Source organism: Schistocerca cancellata, chromosome 4 (assembly GCF_023864275.1).
Source record: "Schistocerca cancellata isolate TAMUIC-IGC-003103 chromosome 4, iqSchCanc2.1, whole genome shotgun sequence".
NCBI classification, from domain to species: Eukaryota; Metazoa; Arthropoda; class Insecta; order Orthoptera; family Acrididae; genus Schistocerca; species Schistocerca cancellata.
The window spans coordinates 506,191,045-506,206,257 of NC_064629.1; positions in this window are offsets into that span (position 1 = coordinate 506,191,045).

Sequence of the window (15,213 nt, forward strand, 5' to 3'; positions counted from 1 at the left end):
TTCTTTTTCTCCCTGGATGCTTTCTGATGATTCTGACGATAATTCCTCCTCCTTAGAAATATGACCTTCTTCGGGTTCAAATAATTCTCGCAAATTATAATCCATTTCAATACTTTCCCTTTGTTGGATAGTGCATTCGCCACTCTTACTTTCATTATTTTCCCCTACTAATGGAATTCCAGTCTCACTCAACTCATTTGCTTCAGTACTACAGGGATCACAACGCTCTTTCTCTTGGTTAGATACACTTTCTCTAATTTCTTTAAAAGAATCTTCATCACAGTCATGTACTCCTGCTGTCACTAGGTACACATCATAATCGGTATGGCTCTCTAACACTGTCATATTCAGGTCCAAATTAATCACTTGAGTGGAAGATCTTTCTAATTGTGCTGGCTGGCTTTTGAGCTGATGTATATATTCTGCATACGAGGTAATTTCTGAATCGGCATGCGTCTCTGCACTATGCCCCTTTTTCTTATCCACCCTTTCCTCTTTAATTACTTCTCGATGCGATTCGTCGACTATTCGTACGAACCTTTTACCATAAGTCACATCACTCCTCCCTTGCCCCTGCCTCTCTGCACAGTTGCCATCCCTACCGACAAACAACGCCTTCTCTGACTCTTCCTTCATCAATTCGTCACTCTGACCTCGAATTGTACTTCTTTCATTCACGTGAGCCTTCACATCCGACCGATATTCTTTTCCTACTTCATTTCCCTTAATAATTCCTCCCTGCTCTCTCTCCTCTGTTTGTATCCCTGCATTATACTTCGCAAAGTTTCGTTTATGTAACTGCTCTTCAGGCGAACGACGCACTATCCTACTATAGTACTGCCTACTCCGATCTTCCCTATATTTGGGCAATTTCTTTCTTTCCGCGCGCGTTAGGCCCTTGACCTGCGCGGTATTTAGTTTTCCTGATTTTGATAATGCATCCTGTTTCCCTGATAGTGTCCTCTCCCTCGCTGAGAGTTACCTTCTTGACCTCTTCCTCTCATCATGTTAATTTGCGGTTCATTCCTACCACCTTTTACTATTCCATTCTGATCTCTGAAACCTCTAAACTCTCTAGTTTCACGCCACCTATCTTCATTCTCGATTTTTTCTAAAAATTCATCGAATGTTCGATGAGTGCCTCCTACATAACGCTTTGAATCGTCAGGTAGCTTTTTCCACAACTCCCACACTATCTCCGATTCTGATCTACGATCTTTAAGATACTCCAAACGCTTGAACCATCCTTCACAGTATTCTTTCATGAGCCCACGCCCATGTTCTGGCATTCTGGCGACAACGAATTCTCTCCGCAACCTATCTCTCTGTTGTGTGCTCCAGAGTTCCTCAAGTAACTTTTCTTTGAAGTCTGTAAACTTCAAATTGTCGATATCCAAATTCAATCCCCAACGTTTAGCATGACCTGCTAAAGCGTCTATTACTAAATTAATTTTTTCTTTATCCGACATGTCTGTTGGTAAGACACGTTCACAATTTTTTATAAAATCCATTGGATGCCATCCACCTTGTTTCTTTTGAGGATCGTATTTTTCCTCCCTACTCAGTATTTCCAATTTTTGCATTACCAATGGGATACCACTACAGTTAAGAAACGTCTGATTCTGAACTTGCTGACTTAATAATTTTATCTCATTACGCAGTGTATTTTCCTGCTCCTGAACACATGCATCAAAACTCAACATGGTATTGCGCAGTGTTTCAATATCAGCTGCCGTTTCTTTAACAGTCTCTTTCTTTAGAACTGGTACTATCACCTGTAATTTACTTTCAATTATCGGTTCCAATTTTTCACTAACCAAAGGTTCCACTGATTTCTCTATTCTCTGAATTTCGGTATCAAATCTTTTCTCTATTTCTGTGACTTTTCTCTGAACATTTGTTATTTCAGCCCTAATGCTATTTACTGATTTGTTTACCTCTGTGATACGTTGGCTTTGCGTATTCAAAATATCTAAATTGGCTTTTATTTTACCAGATAGGTTTTCATCCAATTGGGATATATGACTAGCCATTTCTGCTTTCAAACTAGCATTCCCTTCTTGAATTTGCGCCATCATCCTATTTAACAAACTTGTTAATTCCATATCCTCTCCCTTGTGACTTGCATCCACAGATACATTGGGTTCACTTTTCACTACCTTTGGTTTCACTTCCCGTTCCTCCTGTCTTATGGGTGTGGATTCATCTATAAGATTTTCCAACCCTACAACAGTATCTATGGTCCCTAATCCTGGGTCTGACATTGTAATGTTTTCGTCTTGCTTGTTACTATTCGACTCCATCTTATGCTGCTGTATTTCGTGCCTAATAGAAATGTTTATTAAACCAAGTATTACTTGTTTAACTCCTACTATTGGACTTTCTTTTGCTGCTTTGCAGGTTGTCGTCTTGAACTTACCAATTGTGGTATATTTGTCTACAACAGAATTTTAAATTTAAAATTTTCTTGAAACTACAAGTTTATATAAAACACTTTTATTACAGCCATTATTCTACAAACTTGGTTAGTCCTGTCACGGTCGCCACATGCGACCGAACCGCTGAATCTTTCCATCAGTAAATGGGGTATGTTCTCCACTGACTCGGTTGTTTTAACCCCCTCCACTGACGGAATGACCCACTTCCCAATTCCGTATGTATAAAACCAATACGGACTTGTAGCTGTCACGCCTTTGCGCTTACTGCTACGTATTTTAACTGTAAATAGCTCAGTCCCAATGGTAAGAGGCAGTAGTGAATTCACGTAGTTAATATTTGAATCCAGCACAGCTGCCACAAGCTCAGCTCACTTTTACTCCACTCCTACCCTCGCCATTGCACCACATTAACTAGGTGCTACGTGGACCTTGCTAAATTCACTTGCGTATACAATTTTGACCGTTACTCGCCAGTATTTACCTAATGATTAGTACACTCCTAACCGGACTATTTCCCTAAGAGCTGTGATGATTGAACGGGTTCGATCCACGGCCTACAGTGCCCTATAGTTCACACGGTAACACTGCCTACCTGACCCACTTAACTTGGTAGTGAGCTTATGTATCCAATCACCACTGCTAGCAGCAGTGGGTAATCCTATCGGCACGACGAGAGCAGCAGACTTACCGTCGAATCCTCCTGAAAATACTTATAACTACAGTCGCCAGCTCTGAAGGAACAAAAGAATAAATCAGTTTTTGGGCTTGTTTCAAAGTGAAATGGCTTGAGTTGAATTTAAACTTAATTCTGAATATTACTATTTCTGATCATTCTAGATGATTCTACAAAGCAAATACTCTCTCAATTTCTGTGAGGTGGCTTGGTAATTACAACCAAGACAGGTTGTGCAACTTCGGTTAACAAAATTCTATCCTTCAACTTATTTAATGATTTTGGATATTACTCTTTGGACCATTGATACAGAATTAGTTAAGTGACTTTACTTGAAAGGTTGCTCAGAAAAATTTAAGCAACTGTAAATAGGCGACTCATTCTGGTGTGACCATTGCTCTTTTCAACATTCTTATACGCTAAAGTATTCTACAACCAAAAGAATTGTAAATGAAAGAGGCGATGGTGGCCTCAGTCTGATTTCACTATACTATGTTTGAGGTTACTACACTTTACAATGAACAACATGCGTCGTAATTTTACTCATTACTATATTCTGTCCTCTGCACTTGCATAAAAGAAAACTGGTATTCTCCTTTTACATGTATACAAAGTTCGACTTAACAATTGCAAGCAGTCTTGCCTTGGGTAGACGTTTCGGTGCTGGTGGTGAGATGCATGTGGCTAACGCAGCTCTTCACGCCTCATGCCCTTAATGGCGGCTGGAACTATGAGCTGTAGCACTCGTATAAGCTACTGCACGTCCGCCATAAAATCTGGGCACAGGAACTCTTACAATCAGCCCCAGTGGCATAAAGGTGGCTTCAACAACCATTCGTCGCGTTTTACTCCAAAAACGGCGACGATATTCGCCTCTTCGCTGTTGCACAATCACTTTTGCGTGAGCACAGTTACGCACGTCCGATCACGTCAACACTCCCCAGGCCATTCCATTGTTCAGTCCCTGTGTCTCCAGCTACCCCTAGCTACGCTCGTATCTCCAAGAGTGGGGGCGTTCCCCTACCACCTTTTTACCGAAATCATTTAGTATTTAAGAATATTTATATTTACTACCCTGGAGTCCATACCAGTCATAATAATTTACTACTAGCGCTTTACGACATTAAATTATACAGTAATAACTTATAATTACCAAGAAAAAGAATACATTTGACTCCGAGAGCTTAGTGCATTGTCTGACAGGCAGCGCTAATTCCCAGTATCGCCAATAGATGGCATCAGGGTGCACTCCCTGGCAGTCTCACACAAGCGCGCCCGTTTCCGACGCGCGGGCTCCAAATTACTGTCAGCCCACCATCATTTCAGTTCCGTTACATGCTCTAGAAGGTGTAAGTCAACTACCCTGGCCAGCAAGATCTCCGGATCTGTCCCCCATTGAGCATGTTTGGGACTGGATGAAGCGTCGTCTCACGCGGTCTGCACGTCCAGCACAAACGCTGGTCCAACTGAGGCGCCAGGTGGAAATGGCATGGCAAGCCGTTCCACAGGACTACATCCAGCATCTCTACGATCGTCTCCATGGGAGAATAGCAGCCTGCATTGCTGCGAAAGGTGGCTATACACTGTACTAGTGCCGACATTGTGCATGCTCTGTTGCCTGTGTCTATGTGCCTGTGGTTCTGTCAGTGTGATCATGTGATGTATCTGACCCCAGGAATGTGTCAATAAAGTTTCCCCTTCCTGGGACAATGAATTCACGGTGTTCTTATTTCAATTTCCAGGAGTGTAGTTGAAAACAAATAAGTCGCTAGGTCCGGATGGAATCCCAGTGCGGTTTTAGAAAGAGTCCTTAATGCCATTAGCTCCTTACTTAGTTTGCTTTTATCGCCAATCTCTCGCCGAGCACAAAGTATCAAGTGACTGGAGAAAAGGTGTAGGTGACACCTGCATGTAACAAGGGTAAAAGAACGGACCCGCAAAATTGCAGATCACTGTCCTTAACAACGGTTCACTGCTGAAATCTTGAACATATTCTCAGTTCGAATGTAATAAAGTTCCTTGAGACGGAAAAGTTTCTGTCCATGAACCAACAGGGTTTTAGAAAACGTCGCTCGTATGGAACTCACCTTGCCATTTTCTCACAAGATATACTGCGAACTATGGATGAAGGGCAAGGTAGATTCCATATTTCTAGATTTCCGAAGAGCAATTGACATGGTGCCCCATGCGGGCTGTTAACGAAGATACAAGCAAAAGGAACAGGTTCTCATGTATGTGAGTGGCTCGAAGACTTTTTAAATAATAGAGGCCAGTAAGTTGCCGTCGACGACGTGTGTTCATCAGGGACAAGGGAATCGTCAGGAGTGTCCTAGGGAAGTGTGATTGGATAGCTATTGTTTTCTATATTCATTAATGATTTGGCGGACATGGTGGGCTGCAGTTTGCACGTGTCGTCGTTAACTGACTGTAGAATGATCCAAGATGACTTACACATAATTTCTAGTAGATGTGATGAATCATAGCTAGTTCTATATGTAAAAAATGTAAGTTAATGCAGATGAATAGGAAAAACAAACACGTAACTTTCGAAGGCAGCATTAGTAGTGTCCTGCTTGGCACAGCTACATCGTTTAAATATTTGGACGTAAAGTTGGAAGGGGATATGAAACGGAATGAGCATGTAAGGATTGTAGTACGGAGAGAAAATGGTCGACTTGGTTTCTTCGAAGAGTTTTGGGAAAGAGTGGTTTATCTGTAAAAGAGACCTCATACAGGGCACTGGAGCGACCTATTCTTGAGTACTGCGCGAGTGTTTGTGATCCGCACTAGCTTAGATTAAAGGAAGGGGTGCTGCTAGATTTTTTTACCAGTAGGTTCGGCCAACACGCAGGTATTACGGAGATGCTTCAGCAAACTCAAATGGGGTGCCTTGTAGGGAAGGCGACAATCTTTTCGAGAAACGCTACTGCAAAAATTTAGAGAACCGGCTTTTGAAGCTGTATACAGGTATATCGTAAGTCGTTTTTCCCTCTCTCTGTTCGCTAATGGAACAGGAAAGGAAATGACTAGTAGTGGTAAAGGGTACCATGCACAGCACCGTGGTTTGCAGTATGTATGTACATGTAGAGGTACAGTATATGTAAACCGTAAGGGAAATTCCTGGAAGAGGAAAGAAGTGCTCAGTGGCTGCTGTAATGGGGGTTGAAATCACCAGACCTACGAGCGAGACGTTGCTCACGCTATGACAGTGCATTTTGCCACAGTCGCAACTGGTGGGCAGAGGCAATTAATCTCACTTTTAAAACCCGGGAACGACCGCACATATCTGGGTAGTAATCGTAGTTATCGTAGTGGTGTCCTCACTTGTTGCGTGAGAAAGACCCAGGAACAGATGGTCAGTCACCCGCCACCCTGTCTGGATTTCAGAATCCTGGCGGCTACGTAGTCGTTTTGAAAGACATTGCTACACTTTTGGTTACCTTTCCCCTCTAGAATCGGCTATACAACAGGCTTTCCTGCTCCAACATCGCTTAACGTGAGCTGAAAATGCTACGTGGAGGCCTATTATCCTCCAGCAGCTCACTGAATGACGTTTTCAAGAATATCTTCCCATGTTTATATGGTCCTTCCTCTTACAATGCTATTTTAGATATCGACTTGGTGACGTTCTCGCTGATCGCTTGGAGCATGGGAACAGTGTTCGGTAGCCTCGTCGTTGTGTAGTGGGCAACGTCCCTCAGGATAGAGTTTTAAGTGTTACTGTCTTACCCATTCTATTGGCTACAAAACTCTATTTTTCAACATAATATCCGTTCAATGCGACGGCCTTGCGCCACCTTACTGGGAGGACCTGTATGCCCGCATGGCACCACTCTACTGGTCGATGTCGGAGGCAACGTCCTGCAGCATCAACAACCTTACCATTATCCAAGTACTACTTCCCACAGAGTGCATCCTTCATTGGGCCAGACAGATCGAAGTCGGAAGGTGCGAGATCCCAACTATAGGGTAGATGAGGAGAAAAAGTCCAGTGAAGTTTTGTGAGGTCGTCACGTGTGCACAGACTTGAGTGAGGCCTGGCGTTGTCGTAGAGAAGGAGAAATTCGTTTGCATTTTTGATGCGACGAACAGCCTGAAGTCGTTTCTTAAGTTTCCTAAAGGGAGCACAATACACTTCAGAGTTGATCGTTGGACCATGAGTGAGCAAATCAAAGAAAATAACCCCATCATAGTCCCAGAAGAACGTCGCCATGAATTCACTGGCTGACGGTGCGGCTTTGAAATTTTTCTTCGATGGAGAGACGGTGTGGTGCCACTCGATGGATTGTCGTTTTGTTTCCGGTTAGAAGTGATGAACCCATGTTTCATCCTGTGAGACGATGTCCGACAAAAAATTGCCATGATCCGGCTCGTAAAGCTTAAGCAATTTCGCACAGATGGTCCTGCACTGCTCTTTATGGCCTTCTGTTAGGCGGCGAGAAACTCAGCAGGCACACTCCTTTGAGTACCCCAAGTGGTGAACAATTGTGTCACTACTACCAACAGAGACGACCAGTTGAGTAGCGAGGTGTTTTATTGTGATCCATGCTGTTGAAAATGCACAATGATTTCCATTTCATCATCGACGGCCATCAAAAAATTACAATATTTCACAGAAAAAATGTATTTACTTGGATATTGTGGTACATAATGAAGTGTCGCATATTAAAAGTGAGCTGTTTGTGATTCAAGGGCACGCAAGTGGTGCGAAGATCCTAGACCATTCAGTATGGTTCATGGCTCAAGTTACTAAAATGTAACCCAAGCACTCATATCTGTAGGAGCTAAAGTGGGTTGTGAAGCTGATGTGGAGACTATACTATCTAATCCGATTACGGTTAAAAATCCAATAAAGTCCATTGCAGAGGTCTCGAAAAAGTGTTGGTTCTACAAGTTACTGCTGCTGGTACCGACAAAAGAGCATGTTCCTAAACTGATATGTGGATGGATGAGGCACGCAAAATAACGTAAACTACAGTGACTGTATCTAGTATCAGTAAAACGTGGTATAGGCAGAAGAGAGTGCTATTTACCGCCCCATTTACCTATGAGAAAGAAACAGACTGTACGCCGTTTCGAGTCCTTGTAAAATTTATGAGGATTTAATTAAGTTATCAGATTTCTTACCACATCAAGGCTCTAAGACAGTGGCATCCCCAGTAGTTCCAACCTGCACATGACAGCAAAATTTGTGGTCGCTTTGCACTTCAAAGGGGTGCGAACAGGATCAGTGGCGATGCAGCCCCACAATGTCCTTCGAGAAGGATTCAAACGTCTGAGGGTATCAGCAGCGTTACATGCCATCAAGAACGTCGTCCTACTGCTCATCGCACTGGCAACTTTCGTTTTACCCGCGAAATATGGGGGATCGAACGCCCCAAGGAAAGGAGTGATTTCATTGACACCCTTTATGCCACCCTCTGAGGCCTCTTCGTGTCGACTGAGAGAGGCGGTGTGTCTGAAACTTTTTTTTTTTATCAATCAGTTATAAGAAAACTGCATGATTCCAAACTTGGCGTTGCGATTCTGACCTCCATCAAAAGAGGGAGTGAATTAAGGGCAAGGAGGGGGAGGGGGGAGGAGGTGGCGTGGAGTGTCCGTGCGGTTTGAGACGCCATGTCACGGATTGGGCGGCCCCTCCCGCCGGAGGTTCGAATCCTATCTCGGGCATGGGTGTGTGTGTTGTTCTTAGCATAAGTTAGTTTACGTTAGTTTAAGTAGTGTGTAAGTCTAGGGGCCGATGACCTCCGCAGTTTGGTCCTTTAGGAATTCACACACATTTGAACATTTTCAGGGGGGCGGAGGGGGTGACAACCTTCCTACTGTGTGACACCTCTATGGTGGCGATGGGCAGAATTACGGTGAAATTTGGTGCCAGTGTCACAACATGAATCCACCTCACACGTCATATGAAATTCTGAGCCCTGGCCTTCGTTTCTCATGTGTCGACACCTTGTCTGAAGCGTCGTCGAGGCCGAGAGTAACATCTCAGGGCACCACGCTTTCACACCATTACAAACGAATGTTGTACGCACCTTTGGGCAAAATATCAAACTTATAGGTCACAATGGTGTCGAAACAGTGATCCTTTAATTATGTTGCGAATTGTACTTTTTACTATGCTACAGATATAGCTGCATCGACCATATTGAATCATTTGCAGATTTGCATGAGTAATCTTCACAGCCACGATAAGATTTTTAAGAAAGTGACTGCTTATGAATGACCCGGTGAACAGTTGCTGTGGGGCGAGAATGTGGACTGCTTCCGTGTTCGAAATGCACAAAGAAACCCAGAAAAATCCATAAAGTAGATCCCGTAAATAACCTCAGGAAGTCAGTAAAAGCGAAGATACTTCATTCTAAAACCAGGTGAGCAATGACGGAAATTACAGAGTAACATGAACGTCTATGGAACACTCTTTAGTGTCACATGTGAGTCGACCATAAAGAAACCGTAATTAAGTCTGCAATCACGCGAAAAAAAATTACTGGAGCGGATACAGCTTACCGAGCAAAAAAGTTACCAATAGAAAACTGAGTTGAAACGTTCGACCTACGAAGATATGTTGAAGAAGCCCATCTCACACGGATGTACCCTCATTTTAGAAAATCGAAAATTGACAAAAATATAACATGTGTAGCAATCTGAAGTTAAATACGAGCATTAATTCAACGAAACGGCCCCGAGGGTGAAGCACTCCATCAGCCCTGTCGTTACAAAAGGACTTCACCATTTCACCCAAACGTGTGGTAACAAGTCACAAAGGCTTGTTTGCAACTGAAGTAAAATTCATTCTCTAAATAAAACAAAGTAATAAGCGCTTCTAGTCAGTCGAAATATCGCCGTAAAGACTCTAAAAAGAAAAGAAATAACCGATGCCTAACTGAAACTATATCTTCTCACCTTCGATTAGAGTTAACCGTCAGAGTGAAGCACTACTTACCCTGGTTAGGTGAGAACCGTACCAAGCGAACGTCCAGAGTGATGAAAACCTTCTACTGAAAGGTGGCTACACCGAGCCACAGCGCCAGAGATTGCGCCAGAGAGTATTATTTAGCCGCCTCCACAGGCAGTAGTCGTTCAGATGCGGTGGTAGACAGTGCTTGTCGAGAGGTCATAATGGACAGTTGTTGTTGTGAAGTCGTGGTGGAGAGTGCTTGTTCCATGTTTTATGCAGTTTTGATGGGCTAGACAGGAAATGTTGTTCGAATGGAGATACTGTAACGATCAGAGTGGTTTTCGTCAATATATATGAGGTAAAAAATATTCCCTTTTCTTTTTATTATTTCAATGTCTTAAATAATGCGTCATTACAGGTTCAGTCAACAAAGCATCTGGCTTGTGTTCTTGTATTAGAGTGTAATTCTGGTTTTCTTGCGCAATTATAGTATTTCTATTTTTTTTATTACTTCAATATAAATGGTACTTAAAATTTCTTGTCTTATTGAAGAAGAACCGTGCCAGATGTGTACGTTGAATCACACTTCCACACACAGAACAGTTACACTTGTGCTTTGGTTTCGTACGTTTTATAGTTGCTGGGGACTTAATTAATTAATTGTGTTAACGGAAATTTTCTTTCATTCTTTGTTGTTATTCTATGCAGTCAGATTGCGTACTAAAACTAGTCAGGGCCAACCGATTACGAGACAGCGTAACCGGACAGACAGTAAAAAATTATTTGCATAATCATAAATATTTAATAAAGCCCCCATGCACGTGGCGACCGCTGCTTCGGATCGTCCCTTGGAATTCTTCTGATTGTAAAAATAGTAGACAGTAGTATTGTTGTAGTAATTTGTAGTAATAGAATATTGCATGTGTATATTTGGTAATTGAACATTTGTAGTTGTCTTGTCTTTCTGCTAATGGTATTTTTGCAGAATTTAATTTTTGATGTCTTGTATACGCGTTTGACAATTTTGTGCAATTATGAAGATTTCAATTGTTCGTTAATCGTGTTTGAGGGAAGCATTTCGTGTGAATGATATTGTTGATGAGAAAGTGTCATTGTGTGTAATTTTCATATAGTGACGAGTTTTGTATATTTTGTAAATGATTACGCGATCGATGAAAAAGGCAAAAATGATGGATAGTCAGAAAGACGAAATTGTTGAAATGGCGAACTCGCCAACACAGGACAACAGTATCATGAATAATGAAGTTGAAAACAATTTAATAAGTCGGGAAAATAGTCCGGATCCAGTTCAAAATTTTTCTCAATCAAAAAATTTACAGAATACGAAATTAACGCTAGAAGATTCTGAAATGGTATCGAACTCAGATAGCTTTACGGCTATGTCAAAGGAAGTTAGTTTTGCGGTAAATGTTAGGGGTGAAAAGAGTTGCGAACCAGTTACTATGGAGCAGTTGATGAGTGCAATATTAAATTTACGATCTGAATTAAAAACAAATAGGGAAACAATGGAAACACGGTTAGACTCACAAATGGAAACAATGGAAACACGGTTAGACTCACTGGGATCACAGTTAGGATCTGAATTAAAAACAGATATAGGAACAATTAAAACGGAGATGGAAACAATGGAAACACGGTTAGACTCACGAATAGGGACATGTTTCAAAAATGTGGAAGATGAATTAAAGAAAGAAATTAGAGAAGAAGTACAACCAATTTTGAATGCTCACAATAATAGATTAATTTCAGTAGAAATCAGACAAAAGGAACAGGATAGAGAACAGGAAGAAAGAGATCGCGCGATAGTACAAAAATTTTCAGAGTTAAATTTACAACGTGCACACGATAAGGAAGAAATATTTGAGAGAATCGAGGAATCCGTACCAAATGACAGATTAAATAACCTAACACAACAATATGAACAGTTAACTACCAAATGTGTCAATACTGAAACCCGAGTCGCGACACTTACGGAAGACGTAAATAAACAGAAAGAACAATTAGGTGACTTATCGGAAAGAGTTGAGGAGATTTCAGATAAATTGACAAGTCTTAGTTTAAATGGGGACAGAGATTCGGATGATACAGCTCCATTACCATTTGCAGAAACCGAAGAGTACCAGAACATTAATAAACATGTTGAAAATCAGGGAAAATTTAATGAACGCGTTAAAAAGGAAGTTGAGGCATTACGAAAGCAAGTCAAACAAACTGAAGGCGAAATCGTAGGAAAAGACAGCAGAAGGAATTTAGAATCACAGATAGCAGAGGGGTTTGAAGAAAGTAATTTATTTCATTTACGAGAAGCAACAAGACAGCGCCAGGCGCGCGAACTTGACAATAATCGACATTGGGACAGGGACAGACGCGGTAGGTCTTTGTCGCCACGAGGAGAGAACTTTGACTATAAACACTTCTTAACTGTTCGGAAATTTAAGATCTTTCGCAATTCTAAGAACGACATACATCCATGTTCATGGTTAGATCAATTTATGTACGCACTTCCACCAAATTGGCCACTAAGTCACAAACAGGAATTTATGTGTGGATATTTAGAAAATGAACCGGCGACGCGGATGCGCGCACTTATTAGAGATTGTAATAATCTAAATGATTTTTATCATGCATTTCTATCGGCATATTGGTCTGAAAACACGCAAGACAGAGTCAAACACAGTCTTATTATGCAGCGTAATTTTAAACAGTCTGAGTTCCGCACGCCAGCAGAATATTTTGAAGACATGATTCGAAAGAATCAGTTCCTTTCCAACCCTTATAGCCCGACTGAATTAATTCGCATTTGTTTAACTAAGTTGCCACAATCCATAAGACAAATTGCTTTAGTCGGAAGATGTAAAGACGACATTGAGACTTTTAAGACTTTGCTACAAGAACGTGAGTATGACAACGACGACTGGACTTCTTGTAGTTTTTTCAGTAACAGTAATTACAATAGATTTTCAGAGAAAAGGGATAATGATAGGAAAGGACGTTATATAGGTAATTTTGAGAATGACAGACGAAACAGACAGGATAATAGATATCAGCCGTATGACAATAACAGACGTTCTAACAGAAATTACACAGACAATTATAATAACGGTAATTCCTACCGGAATGATCAATCATACGGAAACAGTAATCGGTATCATCAAGACAGAAATTATTCATACAATAATAGAAATTCTTACTACAGAAATAACCAGGGTAGTAGATCTAACAGTGATTTCAGAAGTGACAGTCGAAATTACACAAGAAGTAGTTATGCAGACAGACAGGAAAACAGAAATTTTAATAACAGGCACAACCATGAATTTGCATCTAACAGACAGGAAGGACCTAATTGGCATCCTCCACGTGACAGAACTTCAGAGAGACAAGTGCAAATCGTAGAAATTGATCCGCGAAATGACGCGAATAATCAAAGACGTGACGCAAGCAATCGACAATGACTTGTAGCTTCGGCTTCTGGCAGCAATATAGACGGTTCAGAAAGTAATGACACTACGACTTTACACTACGTACGCCTGGAAGACATGAGAGACATTTTGCTAGACGAAAAGGAAAATAATGTAGACCCATTTTTACATCCTGTTATAGAAGTATGTGTGGGTAAGAATAGGTTCACTGCAGTTTTAGATTCTGGGAGCCCATTGAATGTCATTAGTGAATCAGTTTTTCGTATATGTGTAAGAACTATTGCTTGTCCTGTGTTACCTATTTCTAAAACTACAATTCGAGGCGCTATATCTGGAAAAAGTGTGGAAGTCAAACAACAGACCAACTTAAATTTCATTTGTCAAGAATACGAATTTTCTGCTAATTTTATTATTGTTCCATTACTCAACACACAAATTATATTAGGTATGGAGTTTCTGAACGCACATAAAGCAATTTTGAACTTTAAAGAAGGAAGTGTGAATTTGACTGTTGCCGGAATGCCGAAATGTTTGAAATTTTTCGAGTGTTTAGCAAGATCTGAATCAGATACAAAATGTTTAAGGTTTCTTACTTCTGATGTTTTCGTTGAGCATTATGACGACAGTGTGTTTATTCATGACAATGACATTAGATACAGAGACGCGATGGATGATATAATTAATAGCGAAGAATTAATTAATGAAAAGGTTAAGAAAGCTGAAGTGCCAGATGACGTTGCAAGAGAAGAGCTGCACCACATTTTGACTTCACATGCTACAGTATTTAGTCAACACACAGGAACTACACAAGGCTTACAATATTTATTTAAAGTAAAGGAACACACACCATTTCGGGGGAAAACGTACGCTATTCCTTTGGCTTACAGAGACAAGGTTAAGAGTGAACTTCAATACATGTTAGATCAGGGCATTATTGAGCCAGCAGTCAGTCCTTATACCAGCCCATTACACGTCGTTCTTAAAAAGGATGGGTCAATTCGTTTGGTTCTGGATTCCAGACAGATAAATAATATCATCATTCCTGAAACTGACCGTCCACAAAATTTAGATGAACTTCTTCAACATTTCCATGGAATTAAAGTTTTATCCACGATTGATATGCGCGCAAGTTTTTGGCAAATAGAACTCCACCCTGATTGTAGAAAATACACTGCCTTTTTAGCCTTTGGTAATTTTTATCAGTTTCGGAAATTACCGTTTGGACTTACTGTATCTTCAGCAGCATTCATTCGTAGTTTAAACGAAATTTTACCTGTTTATCTTCGTGACAAGATTACTTCATATGTTGACGACATTCTTATTGCTAAACGTTCTTGGAGTGAGCACAACAAAATTTTGGATTCATTATTACGTATTTTTGCAAAAGTTGGCATTACAGTGAACTTGGAAAAATCTGAATTTGGTCGTTCTCAGGTGAAATTTCTCGCTCACATTATTTCTACAGAAGGTATCCTTCCTGATCCAGAGAAACTAGACGCTATTCGTAATTATGCTGTTCCTACCACAAAACGTGATGTTCGTAGTTTCCTTGGTGTCTGTAATTTTCTTAGACGCTTTGTTAGATTGGACGATTTGGCCACACCTCGTTTATGTGAACTATCTGGAAAGAAATCTAATTGGTGTTGGGATGGGAAGCTCAATCAGAATTTGAACAACTTCGTGATGCTTTAGTTGCTGCTCCACTTCTTTCACACCCGGATTTATCTAAAGATTTTTGTTTGGCGACGGACTCATCATACA